The sequence below is a fragment of the Corapipo altera genome, unplaced genomic scaffold, assembly GCF_003945725.1.
Source record: "Corapipo altera isolate COAL_440 unplaced genomic scaffold, ASM394572v1 62, whole genome shotgun sequence".
NCBI classification, from domain to species: Eukaryota; Metazoa; Chordata; class Aves; order Passeriformes; family Pipridae; genus Corapipo; species Corapipo altera.
In genome coordinates, this window is record NW_020884894.1 from 2,303,954 (window position 1) to 2,318,680 (window position 14,727).

The 14,727-nt window shown below is 42.4% G+C and overlaps 1 long non-coding RNA gene across 1 annotated transcript; it reads left to right on the plus strand.

Moving 5' to 3' along the window:
* The first annotated feature begins 3,801 nt into the window (after positions 1-3,801).
* On the plus strand, positions 3,802-14,089 carry LOC113948904. Its single transcript, XR_003528271.1, has 4 exons — positions 3,802-3,917; positions 8,280-8,583; positions 11,987-12,038; positions 13,703-14,089. It is a non-coding gene; the product is annotated as an uncharacterized LOC113948904 (long non-coding RNA).
* Positions 14,090-14,727: the final 638 nt, after the last annotated feature.

Consider the following 14,727-nt stretch of genomic DNA (forward strand, 5'->3'; position numbering starts at 1 on the left):
TTTGGGACAAATGATAGATGTTTTTTATTCTGCTGAAATAGCATTGCATGAACAGTCAGAAAGAGTTTAGGCTCAAAATTTTGGCTTGTGATCAATTTGTGAACCCTAATATAACAAAACTAGGAATTACTTTTCTTAATTCCAAGGAGGGCAGTTGTGTTTGCATCCAGATAATTCTTAGCTCACTGTCTCTGCAACAAAACCATTATACTAAAATGATCCATTTCTAGGAAAAAAAGAGTTAACTTTGTACTTGATTATTTCTCCATGAGACATGTTTACAGGCTGAAAAATCAGTTAATGAAATCACCAATTCATTATTCCCATTCATAATGTATGCATGCTCCTAACTCAATTGCAAGATTTTAGATGGAAAATGTAAAAGTGTCTTGTAGTACAAGCTCATAGGCATTCCCTTGCAAGTTTTGCTGGGAATGTACATCAGCTGCTGTGACAACAGTTCCATCTTCTCCATGCTAAAAGAAAGGTAGCAGGTTCCTGCAATGGAGATACTGAAAAGGGAGGCTCTTTGCCTGACACTGGGTTTGGAATGATGCTTGATCACTTCTGGGCAAGCCTTCAGAAATGAAAAAGATGTAGGTTTCTGTCTTCAGGAAAAGGTTCTGTGTTGGGAATCCCAAGAGTTGAACTGACGTTTCCACACAACTCTTGAGAGCTGCCTTAGTGCTGTACTGAAGCACATGCCTTTGTCTCATCATCTCCCTGCTGACTAGTTAAAACTAGGTGCATAGTCACTGTGCTGAGACGGGGAACTCCCCACACAGGGATCCTGTTCTGAGCTGCATAATTTCCCCCCCCTCGTCCTGAAAACATGAACATGGGGCCAGGGTGCTGAGGCTGACGCTCAGCCTGGCAGTGCCAAGCAGGCTGCTGTCTGAGCTGCATCTTTCGTCTGTCCTGAACCCTGACCAGACCATGGGCAAGGAGGGAGGAAAGGAATAGTTTGGTTTTCCACCCAGCCTTTAAAAGGTAAGGGACCGCAAAGCACGAGAGTGATGGCTGTGGTTCTGCTCCATCTTCTTCGTTCTTTCTGGCATATGAACTTCACTTATGATCAGCCCAAGTCAGGCTGGAGAATGGGACTGGACTATGCCCCTGGGGCTGGAAAAAACTTGATCTGTAGTCCTCCTTTGCTTCAGCATTTTACAGTAATATTTGAACAGTAATGGACAAATGCTGCTTCTTGAAAAATTTTCTTTCCTAAGACAATACATACAAATGTGCAGGGATGCTTGCTGTGAATCTGCTCAGTTGTTTTGTGGTATTTTTTGGATAACTGGGCCCATATGAACAATCATCATTACATCACAGCACATGTGATGGCAAGGGATGGTGCTGTCTTGATATCTGCTTTCTTAGGGGCCAAAGAAATCCAGTTTGGGTGTGGGGGTGTAAGCCACTGCAAGGAAGCAGAGGGAAAGCCACCCACTATTCTGTTCCTACCATGGAGCTACATGTGCAACATACTGGACACCTGCCACTCCCAGAGGTGGTCCTTGGCCTGTGTCAGGGTGCAGCACTGGTGTCTGACCCTGTTTTCCAAGGCCTGAGCCTCCCCATGCAGGGCTGTGGCAGGCAGGGTGCCGGGGGCAGAGCTCTGCAGCACAACGTGGAGCTTTTGTCTGGTGCTTCCCAGGCGACAGTTTCCTGTGCCGCTGATCCCACTGGGGAGCAGGAGCAGAGCAGCCCTGCACTGGTACAAAACACAGCTTTGCTGGTATAGCTGCAATCACACCAGGGAGTGCTTTGCCAGGGTAGTATATAGTTCCTGTATCCGTTAAAAGCTCCTAGGGAAAAGAGAGCCTAACTGCAGGTGGAGAAAAGATAATATCACAGCTTCTGGTACACGTCTGAGGTTTCACCCCCTTTTTCTTTGTGGCCAAGAAGTGCTGCTGAAGGCATTTGGAAAACAGTCAGAAACACTGGTTCCAAAGGCAGCTATATTTCAACAGCTACAAAACATTGAAAATGGGCTGGAGAGGCTTTCCATAATCCCCTTGATGTTTCCCTGCCTTTCTCTGTAACTCACAGCTTCTGTGTGGTGGTGGTGTAAAAATGGACTGGCACAGGCTGTTCCAGATGTGGGTGACATGTGTCACTCACAGTTAAGTGCAAACCAGAATTGCTGAAGTTCTGGCTGAGGATGGGCTTTAGGCACAATGTCACTTAATGATCTGAGTGGCACTAGGGCCAGTACGATGTTGGAAACCATGAAAAATCTTAAATGTGTAATGAAATGTGGTACAGGCAGTTTAATATCTTCAGGTTTAGACAAATATTGAAATATGAGTTCATATTAACAATGGATTAACAAAGGACTTGTATTTGTAGCACTCTGTAGTCTATTGGCTCTTATGCACTGAATGATCTTTGCATTTAGCTTTGCTACATACCCACACATCCAAAAAGCATTGAAATACTTAGTCAAGAAGTAGCAACCAGTACCCAGAGGTCAAGTATTGTTTGTGTAGGCAGCTTTACACATTTGTGTTCTATTCCGTGCTTCTGTAGATACTTGTCTGATCTATCATCTTCAGCAAGGGATCACTGCTTTTGGTCAGGTGCCTTGGAGTTTTGGAAAAAGCAAGTGCTTAAGCAATTGCTTCCCAAAGAAAGGCACAGAAAAGAAGTTTGGGGACCATTTGAGGGAGTGAGCAACCAATTACTTTTTGCTGTAGCATCTTTGAGTGGACTGGGGAAGGCCACCCTACTAAGCAGCAGCTGAGAGGGAGTATAAAAGGAAAAAATCAGGGGACCAAGGTGGGTGTCCCTCTACAAATTTCCTGCCCTCCAAGAGGAGTCGATAGAAAATCCACCCTCTGGCAGCCATTTGTGCAGTGAATCTGCACATCCCACGTCCAAAGTGCACAAGTCACTTTCTTCTACTGATGTCTAAGTGTAGACTGGAGTTTGGTGTGTTTTTCTGGCTTTTCATATGTGAATCACTCTCTGATATGAACAATGAAGGCTTTTCCCATGATCTGCTTAGACAGTCTTCATGTTTTGGCCCACGTCGTAAAGCAGGGAGGCTTCTGCAATCCCCTCTCCACCACCAGCTTTAGTTAGGTTTTACAGAGGTGCAGAGGGCTAGGGGTACCATGTCCTTGCAGAACACAGACAGCAGTCAACCAGGGCAAGAACAACACCCTTCAAGTGCTGTCATGGACAAAAGCGCGTGAGATCAAAGCAGGTATGGCCACAGAAACCCAGATGGTGGGAGCTGCAGCAGCTATGGGGCTTTGGAGCTGGTGGGAGCGTGGCATGTTCTTCATTGATTTGTCTTTTTTCTTTTCTCCCCATTTTTGCCCCTTGTGAAATGTTTTATTCTTAGTTTTACCTGTTTTAATTAAATTGCTGTCATCCTAACGACTGTAAGGCCTCCCCCCTGCAAATGGCAGCCAGGACTTGCCTTTTAATCTGTCTGTTTGTGAGTTATTGTAACTTTCCTGAGGGCTTGGCAGATTAGGTGACAGAGGGAGACAGGAGGTGTCCAAAGGAGAAACACCGAACACCCCAGAAAGACAAGACAATGACTGATCACTGCCCAGGCTGCTGCAGAGCGTGGTCTGTACTGCCCTGAGAACGAGCTGCAGTTTAGCCACGAGAGATTGCTCTTTTCTGAGGAAAAAAAGCAAAGCATTCCCCTGTGTCCTGGGGTGCTGGGGAGGAGGGGGCTGGGGCCAGGGCCAGCCTCGTGTGGTGCAGCCCCTTGCACAGGCCCCGCTCTGCCGGCCCTGCCCGCGGCCTCTGCCCATGCCGGCAGCGCTGCCCGCTGCTCGCCACGGCTGTCCCCTGCCTTCTGCCATCCCTGGCCATCTGTGTCCCCTCCGCGGGGGCTGCTCTGCCACACAGCACCATTGTCACTGCCTTGCCCACACTTGGCCCTGCATGGAGAGGTGGGTGCCTGCCATCCCCCGGCTTCAGCCTCCTCTCTGCAGCAAGGCCAGTATGATGCTGTGGGGTCTTTTGGGGCGTCTCTTTTGATTTTGTAAATCAAAACTTTCGTTTTGTTTTCGGAAGCGGGTTAGTTCCTTGCTGGATGAGGGAGCCAAGCTGCCCTGCAGGGTGGGCCGGTGGCTGGGGCAGAGGCAGCAGCCTTGGCGGGGGCTCGGGCACCGCTCAGCCTGCGGCAGCCTCGCCTTGCGGGAATTTGACCACCCTGCGACATCTGCGTGGGTGTCACAGCTGCCCTGTGAGAGACGTCACGCTTCAGTCCTGGTTCTGAGGGCTTTAGGGATGTCAACACCCCCGGGGAAAGTGATGCCGTGAAAGCATTTTCGCTATTTTACCCGCACTTGGCTCTTACTGCTTTGTTCGTCTTTACAGCACAGTGCAGTCAACCTGCTCCAGCAGGTTGGAGAGGCAATGCTGAGTGTTACTGAACTGTGGGAGAATGCACAGATTAGGTTTTCTGGATTTTGCTCCTCTTAATGGTTCCAAACACATGTTGGCATTTAAAGCCCTGTACAGCACTGATGGTGACCTCAAGAAGCAGGGACTAGAGAGAGTGCATGGTAGGACTTTGTGTGTGAGAAATCCTGCCAAAAGAGGCATCACCTCTTGAAAAAACCTTTAACTCCAAAATCTTTTAGTACCAACTAAAATCTTACTTTGAACTTAAAATATTATCTATGTCTTCAGTTTTACGTGACTGGAAGAGGTACCTGGCCCCCAGTGTGATCCTTCCCTCACAATAAATGAGCGAGCAAACAAGCCCTCCAAGCTGCGCCTGGTGAAGCTGTGTCCCTGAGGTGCTGGGCTCTTCTTCCCCCGGCCTTTAATTTAAAGGAGAGGGAGAGAGAAAAAACACCTTTTTTTTCCTGGTTGGAAGCAATGCAATAAATAAGTGCATCTTCTTCCAGTTGCAATTTATAGGCACTGTTCCTCAAGAAATTGGCTTCTATGCATGAAAGCTATAAAGTACACATGCCATTTGCAAAAGATACTGCGACTCCTGTACATTTTCTGGTTTATTCACAAGGTGTCTCAGTGTAAGCCTGCAAATGAGAGAGGGTTAAGGAGGTGTGCAAATGAGCTCAGCTAATGCTTTTGTAATGGTGTGAAATGGTCAAGAGCTTCCATCAGCCTCAGGTAGCAGAAACAATTTTGATTGGTAAGGGGAAAGACAGTTTCACTCAAAGTAGGACCCAGAAACATTTGTCTTCAGGAGGGTCTCGTGGCTTAAGACTTGATCAACTATTGCATAATTTGTAATATACATGCAATGTTATTATATATTATTACAGTGTATATCCTCAAGCACTTAAACACTGAAACCTGGAAGATGAGGCCTTGACTGATATCAGAATGAGGTCTCAGACAGTGGAAAAAGAAGTGGGTAGACTGAAAGGAGAAGGTGGGCAACATCTGACTGTGTCAGAGCCAGTGGATGCAGTGCATGAGCGTAATTAGTTTTGCCTCTCTCCATAGCTGATCTGATAATGTCTGTGACGTTTGCTCGCTCATTTATTGTCAGTTAAGTGCAGAGTCATCCCTGCCCTCCATTTTTCATTTCACAGAGTAATTCCAGTTCTTGATGCATTACATCAAAGTATATACCAACCTCCTTTGCTTTCTGGGAACTGCCAGAAAACTGCATCTTCTTTTGTGCTACACTGCAAATGTGTAGCAACACAAGCATTCTCTTGACTTCAAGTAGTTAAATGTTTGCATATGTCAGGCACTAGGATCAGAGCCTTAAGTAATATGGATAACTTAGATAATACTGGATAACTTAGCTGTGCATCATTAGTCGATGCACCAAGCTTTGGGAGAGGGAAAAACTCAAACAAACCGACCCCCAAACCCCGAAATATACTTGTGCGTGAGAGAGAAATCTGGAGGGAGATCAGTGGAAAAAAGAGTCAACATGTCTACAGCTCATTTAAGCTGCTGAAAAAAGTTGTTTCTTTTGGTTTGTTTATTTATGTTTATATGGGTTTTTTGTCAAAAAATATTATTGAGAATAGAAATACAAAATTAGAGAAGAACCATTGAGGAATCCAGAATACCCAAATATGGCATGTGAAACCCCACTGGAACAGAGAAGAAGTAGGTGCTGGAAAAAATATATATTCAAAGCAATGCAGACACATGTAAGCATCAGAACTGCAAATTGGGCCTGAAAAAATTACTTTCTCCACAGAGCTGTGTATGGTTCCTTTTCTGAGACCTATTGGTACGTGCTTTTCAGGCAGAGCTCCCCAGCTCAGCTCGGTGCTACTCTGCCCATAAGGGTGTTGAACAAATATTTTGTATCCAAGAGAGACTCATTAATGTCTTTCAAACCGGATATAAGTTTCTCATTATTCTTCAGCATAGGTCTAGTAATGGGAACCTCCTCTAGAGATGCCCTACACAGATGTCTTTAGGCAATGTTGATGGCATGAAGCAGGAATTGTTTTCACTGAAAGATTTATGACCTTATAACCTTTCCAAGCCTAGGCAGTGCATGTGGACTGAGAAAGCAGCAAGGGGTTTCTGACTTCTGCACTATTCTCTAATCCTGACTAACCCAGAGAAATCATTTTGGTCTAAATTTTTGCTGTTCTGGGTCCTCAGTATGAGGAATGAAATGTCAGGGGTTTTTCAAAGGTACTGAAGGTTTCTGACTGCTATTTGAATTGAAGGGTTTGAGTCCTTATTAAAAAAAAAAAGCTACCACCAGCCACCCACCCCTTTCCACCCCCACCCTCCCCAAGCCCATGGATCTTAATTTAGGGCTCCCCAAATCAGAAGCCACTTTGAAAGACATGCAGAAGCACAGAACAGCCGATAGATTTCCATATCCTGCAGGGTTTTGGCATGAATCCCCTTCTTTGGTTCCAGGCAGAAAAATACAAAGAGATGTCTGTGAATAGGACCTCACTGGGTGTCCAACCCTCTGAGTGAAATTTCCTGTGCAGAGGATGGTCTCGGCCTACATTTTCTAGTTATTATATAGAATTTGTTTCCTGCTAAGATAGAAAAAAATGTATAAAAACATAAAACCTTCAGTGAATTCCCACCTTATAGAGCTACTTCAAGCTGTACAGGCAGAATTTGTACTGGAAGAGTTGACATTGAATAGGGTAGTTCAAGGGAGACACCAAAGCTCAGCAGAGACATCCTTTAAAAATTATTTGTCTTGTCTGCAATATTTTGTAAGTTGATCCGAGTCAGATTTTTGAGTAATACCATTAAAGTCAACAACCAACACCCAGGATGAATCTAGCTCCTGAAGTGCCATTCAGGCTCCTTGAGAGACACACCTCCCAATGACTCCTTTAGCAGTCATTAAACCAATTATCGTCCCAGTCTATTTCCAACAATTATCATCATAGACTTTTTGGGTTTAATCAGCTTTTTAATTGACCTGTGAATAAGACAGGAGATACAAAATCCTCCTCTGATACTTCAGGTGTAACTATTATACATTTAGCATTGCTGTGCATATGAAATAATTTACACCATAATACTGACCTGGGGCTGGGATATAAACAACAATATTCCAATAAATTAAGGGTAAAACCAAATTAAAGACAGTAAAGGAGAAGAAAAGGAAGTTGTAATCCATAAATAGAATGCCACCATGATTGTTGTTATTATTGTTATTATTTGCTGGGTCTTCCTTGCCCAGCAAATTTTGGGGCTGGAAAAAGATTTTTTTTTTTCCTAAAACTGTGTGCAAAGCACAGAATAAATTGTAAGTGATGCAAAAAGTTTCAACCATCTCGTAAGTGCTACGATTATTGAATTGAGTTGCAGAAATGTCTTCAGACAATTGCTTAGGACTTTAAAAAAAGAAATCAGCCATTTAGGCATATGTCCCAACTAACTTTTTTAATACCACTTGCCTTGGTACAGCACTGCAAAGTGGCCTGAATGCAGCAATTTGCGGGATTTGGCACTGTGAGCCCCGCAAGCACTTAGCAAAAGCAATTGTGTAGCTCTATTGAAAATCCCGCATATCATGCTGTGGGGAGCCAGCACTTTTTATCTGTCGGCACTGTTGGTGACAAATATTAAAATAAAAAGTATGACACTATAGGTGCTTCAAAATTCAAACTGCAAGTTTCCTACTGCGGGACTTCTAACCATGTAATAAAGTGCAGGGAAGAAAGCAGAGTTCAGACCCCATGCTGTAATAAAGGCAAGGAAATCTTAAGTGTTCAAATACATAATTCATTCTCTTCTGAGACTTTCTACCAGGTTTCTCCCAGTAAAGATTTTAATTTGTGCCTAGCTGATACAATCTTTAATTTCTCTTTTGCCTCCAGAGACAGCTGGGAGAGCACTGGGGCAGCCCTGCTCTTTGCAGTGGGTGAAAGCAAATGGTCATGTCGGGTCAGGGAGCTCCCCTGCAGCTGGCAAGGGTGACACGGCCCCGCAGGGCCAGCCCAGCACAGGAGGAGGAAACCCACGGCTGCTGCTTGCTGTGAAAGTGCCTGCAAAAAAATTGCCACGCCAGTCAGTGAGCTTTGTTTGTTTTAAATAGGAGCACTTTGCTCCTTAAATAATACCTTACTTCAAGCATCTCAAAGTGCACAGCTCACTGGCTGAGCCTCATCTTTCTGTGGAAAGGTAAGACTCTGTTCCCACCTCTCCTTTTGCTGTGTTTCTTGCTGACTTGAAGACTCTGCTGCCATTTTGTTACACGATTTTCAAAAATAGAATTTGAAACACGTGACTTTAACATTTTTTTGTTAGCTGTGATCTTGAGCAATTATTTCTTTGTTGTATAACTACTTTTAGCTGTACTTTAATAACATTTTATGTAAAGAACAGTGCAATAATCACAAGGAGGAAGAAACTAATGAGAAATTAGAGACACTTTTGTGTGTGGAGGTACACATAAGCAACAAGTTACTGAGAAGTTACTGACATTATAAATAAGCAAATGTATCCCTGCTAAAAGTCCAGTGGAATCACTCCATTTATACGAGGGATAAATTTGGCCCAATTGTGAGAAGAATGTGTGCATCTCACTCTGCAGTGGTCATTTGACCTAAATTGTGTATATTGATCTGTGTGCTCCCCCGGTGTTAGCATGCCAAATTGACTGGATTACATATTCAGATGTAAAACTACAGCAAAATTGGCTTTGACCTATTTACAGTTTCTAATCCAGCCTCTTAAGTCTAGTTATTTTCTTTCTAAGCTCTGGTCTTTTTTCATTCCTTCTCTAAAGCCTTCTTAGGGACAGACATCCATCTTATCCCAAAACATGATCCCTGGTATATCAACGCTTTGGCATTCAATGCTTTAAAGACAGTTTTCTTAACTGTGGTTTGGTCTAGACAGGGTCATTCAGGTAGCAATGTTTGTAATCATGGGATCTGTGCACTTGTGCTGTATTTCCTAGGATGAAATCCAGAGACAGTTTGCGAGTTCAATCTTTAAAACATTTTTATTTTAATAATTATTTTTTTTTTATGAAACGGTAAGAAAAATTGTGCCCCTGTAGATCTTGCTGAGAAGGTTCCTATGGATGTTGGGGAAGCCAGAGCTTAGGCCTGCAGGTACAGGCAGTGCCTATGACAGGGAAGATCATGTTTCCATTCAGGTCTCCAGCAGCAGAGGACAGTGGATCAGCAGCTGCAGCAAGGTCCTAGGCACAGGCTCCTACACTTTTCCCTGGGGTAGCACAGTAGGGCTATCAAATGGCAGAACTGGGTGCCACCAAAGCAGGGTCTGGCCCTGTCAACAAACTTTCTTTACAATGCCAGCTGCTCTGAGGCAGTGCTTGTCCTCAGACCCTGTGCCTAGGCTTGCTTATTCAAGAAAATATTAACATTATTCCATGCTGCTTTTTAACAGCTCCTCAGGGTTGGGAGAGTTAGCTCTGATCCCTTACTGCAAGAAAGACTACTAATTAGGTGCATGAGCCTGGTGCAGCTGGGTCGAAATGTGTTAAAACAAACAATTAAAAATTAAATAAAAATGGAGCACCCTCTGCCTACTTCAGCTTAGGGGAAAGGTCTCTCTGACTCTACTTGCTCTGAGGCTACATTGAGGCTCTTTGACTCTGCTCTGAGACTTGCTGACACTACTGATTCAACACTGTATCAAGACACTCCAACTGTGATCTGAGACCTGGAGCAGAGAGGGAGCATCTTGACACAGTGTCAAAACAGTAGTCAAGAGCGCATGGACGCAGCACTGAAAGGCTTTTGTCTCCCAAATGAAAAGGAGCTGGATTATTTTCATCTTTTTTTTTTTTTTTTTTTTTATTAATGGTGGCTTTCTCTTAAATAAAAAACCTCACAGTTTATTTGCAGGAAGAAAGGATGACATGTTTCCTCCCCCCCGCCTTTTTGTTTGATAAAGCAAAGTGACAGACAATGGCTTCACTATACAATGCACTTCACTAAAGCTTTGCTTTACTTCTTCAGCTTTGGAGAAGTAAAAGACTATATTTGAAAATTATTCCAACTCAGGAGCCAAAAGGGGTTAATCCTTTCATGACACTGAACATCAATCATCTGTATTTTTATGTGATTTTGTGTTTGTTTTATATTTTGGAATTGTCTCTTTGTACAATAAAATTCATTTGATCTGACCAATAATTTTGGATATAGCATTGCTCATCACTCTGCCTACAAAATTCAAGCTATGGCTTTTGGTAAGAATGCCTATGCATTCAGATATCTGAGTGTTGACCAATGTTCAACAGAAGAAATTAGTTCAATTGTCAGAATGTGGTGATGCCTGCTGAGACAGGTTTCTTTTCTGCAGATGAGATGGTCTTAATGTTACGTGGACTGTGACTTTACAACAGGTTAAATTCATTTATTTAAAAAATGAGAATATAGTTGAATTTATGTTTCCTTGTGGGGGTCACAGGTACCAAGGAATTAGCAAAACCATCTACTGAATGTTTTATAGATGGTAGTGTTTTTGCTGAATGTTAAATGAAAACAATCCATTAAAATAAAAAATGAAAATTCTTTTTGTTTTCTTTTCCTCTTGGGCCTTCCCAAAAGGAGGTCGACACCGACCCAGTTTGAAAAATACTTACCTAAGCCAATCACTGCCCAGCATGTATTCCCTTGAGCAACTTGAGTGGGCATGATGCCATCTGAACAGATGGGCATTACTGTAGGCAACCAAGAGACCATGCATGTGAATCAAGTATGGGTGTTTACAGCATCATTTCCCTGATGAGAATGTCAAAATGGCAGCCCAGTCCGAGCCTTTGGCTCAGTTCAATTGCATTTCACTAATTCAGCTCTAAAATGGACAACTTCATGAAATAAATTATTAACGTTAAGTTGGGTGGTCATGATTTTGCTTCATAGACCTGGGCAGAGTAAGTGGGTAATGGACTTGCTGAAAATAACATGCCTGACTCCTGCCTGGAGCAGGAAGGCTTGTTCTTTTGTAAAATCAGAGCAAAGGAGCCCCCACGTCTGTGTGAAGTATAACATAACACAGGGACACCCATGCTACAGATGTATTCCAAACTGAAAGAAACAATTTCACATTTTTTTAGGGAAGCACCCGATTTCAACCAAAAAAAGGCAATTTATATGCATGATGTATTTGAATAATATACCAGTGCGAGGTCAGCTCCTCAAAGGTGCACATATTAAACTAGGATTTCATTGCTGTCCTGAGGTGAGATGCACATAAGTGGTGCAACATTTTGAGCCCAGCACTCGGTGGAACTCCTGTATCTGTTGAATGAAGTGATTTCTACTGAATTATGGTTGGAAGTTCTCTACCATCTGTTACAAAAAGAACTTTAAGTACAGAAATAAAGATTGGAATTTGAATATTAAATCAGCAACTTTATTTACTTTAACAAAAAAGCTAAATGTATCCTGGAAGCTTGAGTTAAAGTATGTGTCTCAAATACTGCTATTATTTTATTTTTCTTTTGGTGATTGGTTGTATTTTCTGCGCACCAGCTTCTGTGTGATTGTGTAATTCTACATTGTGTAATATTAATCTGGTAATCTACACAACTTTTTGCTTTCTTAAGGGTGTAGTCAGCCTGAATTTGAAGAACTGGCAAGCTGAACTGCCGGTATCAGGTACGAAATATTTAAATACATATTTCTTTCAGGACTAATGTAATATCAATAATGGCTAAAACTCCCAGTGTTTTACATTTGAATTATTTGTTTCTGGTTTGGTTTGGGTTTTTTTAAGTAATCTAATTTCTGCTTGGGAGATTTCTAGGAAGCATCTACTGAGTGTTATAGGTAGTCCTATCCTTTAGCTGGGGAATTCAGGAAAGAAAAACAAAAACAGCTTTTCAAAAACATAAGATTACAATGAAAATAAAAATAGTGCTTTTCTAACACTTGTTTGGAACACAGAGTATCTGGAGTGTGTCTCTTTCTGTATGCAAAATATTTCACATTTTTCCTTTCTTATTTCAAGCTATCAAAATCAACCTTTTCATTCGTCTTCTATAATGTGTTATGATGACTCCGACTTCCGCCATTAGACTTGCTAAAATGCTCTGATACCTTCTTTTTCATTTTCTAGGGAGCTTAATGTTTATTTTCTTGCTCAATGTCATGGTAACAGAAACACTTCCTTTATATTATAGCTAAGTTTGTGTTTTAAATACAAGCAGGGCAGGTTGGAGACTGCTGTATATCCCATGTGGAAAGACAGCACTAGCTTTCTGGGTGCCAGCACATACTCCCAGCTGTTGCTGTTGCTCCAGGGTCACAGATGCAGCTCACACTGAATTGGTTAAAAATGCAGTAGCTATGCTTGGGGACACAAGCTCAAATTTTCAGGGCCTGATTATTCTGTTGGTTTCATATGTGCAATTCCCACTGAAGTCGGCAGAAGCAGTACATGCAAACCTGACAGACTAATTTGGAGCCCAGAACTGCAAAGGATGTAATCATACATTTGATTTCTGTGAGTACTTAAGTGTAATTCTCACCCATCTCCATGATACTAGGATTTACCATAGCTTTTAGGGATTTTGATGGAGCCAAAAATATTAGGTTACTTCTGATATTTTATTTTCGATGATCAAGAGAAGAAAAAGAGATCTGAAGTGTATCAGCTTATAGTGGACAAGCCCAGAAAGAAAAATGTGTTCTACAATGGTCTTAAAACCGAGCTAAGAGCAACACAATGTCTGGCATATTATATATGGGAAAGAAATGTGAGGCCCCAAGGGATGAAGGCAAACTAATCAGAGGAATAGCTAATGGCCTAGATGGAGAACAGAGAACAACCTGTTTCTTATGGAGCCCTTTCTGTTCAGAGGGCTGATGTACAGACTGTTGGACCCTGAGCCCAAAGTCTGTATGATTTTATCCAAAACGGGGCAAAGTGAAGGCCCATTTTTTCATGTCTCTTTATTTTATTCCCTTATCAGAAACAGACAGTGTCTTCCACACAGGGAGCACAGACAAGCATTGGGGCTGGACCACCGCTGTCACATCTGCACAGGCTTCTACAAAATTACTTATGTCTGCACTCCCACAGCACACCAGGAATAATATTGCCGGTCTGGTTTGCCTGCTGACTGATCAGCATCTCAGGGCAAATAAAATTGTCAAGTAAAATGAATTTGGCACCTGGATCATTAAAAGACGATCTGAGAAGGTGACCAGTAAGGTCTAAGTAAGCCGCCACTTATTCCAATAAACAAACAGAGACCAAAGACACCTTTAATGTGATGCTCCCAGTGTCAGTATTAACTCTCTTTCTCATCTGTTTTCAGAGTAATGGGACTGAGAAATCCGAGAAAGCAAGTGGAGGCTGGAATGATGCTGATTACACTGGAAGGTATGACAGTTGGTTTAACTAGTGGAGAACAGAATTACAGACATCCATAGGAACTCAAGGAGCCTTACAATAAAATGGCAGGGCAGGAAGGGCAGTCTGCAAAATGGAGAACATGAAGGTCTGCTGTGCCCTCTCTCTTGAAGCTTTGGGAAAAGCTGAAGATACAGACTTAGGAATCCTGAATTTCTTCGGCATCCCCAAATACACTAATTAATATTTGCAGGAGGTGAAAAGTGCTGTTTGTACTGTTAGGAGGTATTAATGATCAATTTTCAAACTGTTTGTATCATTTTCCTGTGGTGACAGCAGAGGACTATGCCATTGAAATAATCTAGAAGTTTCTAACCTGTAACAGTAAAAAAATGGTTAGTCCAAGGCCAAGGGTATTTAAGGCTCATGAATAAAAAGGTGGACACAGTACTACAGGGCCTCAAGGATGAGGGGTATTTAAAGGTATTTAAAGATTTATTGATTTACATTTTCTGGGATCTGGAAGAACTTGATTTGCATTGCTTTTTTTGAAGTACCTGGCCAGTGAAACACTGTGCCCCTTATGAGGTGAAGTTCTGGAATCAAATACTTAAACATTAGAATAGATGCTGTAAATGTCAACTATGTGAAAGAGAAGGATGGTTCTCTGAGAATTCTGAATGGCATGAATGCAGAGGAGGGATTTGAAAGACGGCGGTGAGGGTACTTGGATTAGGAGAGGAGAAGCATAAGCCAGAAGTGGAAAACATTGGAAAGAGAGCAATAAGGGAGAAAGAAAGCAATAACTTGGTGGGGCCAGAGGTAGAGTGGGTGGGGAGTGAGATTGCTGACCCCGGATTCAGAAATGATAAAAAAATTTGCTGTGTTCCCATAGTCTATGCAGGGCAATTCTTAGCATGTTTTACAATATTTTTAATGTTGAATGAAATCAAGAAGATGAGCAGAGCAGACAGTCTGCATTCTTAGGGA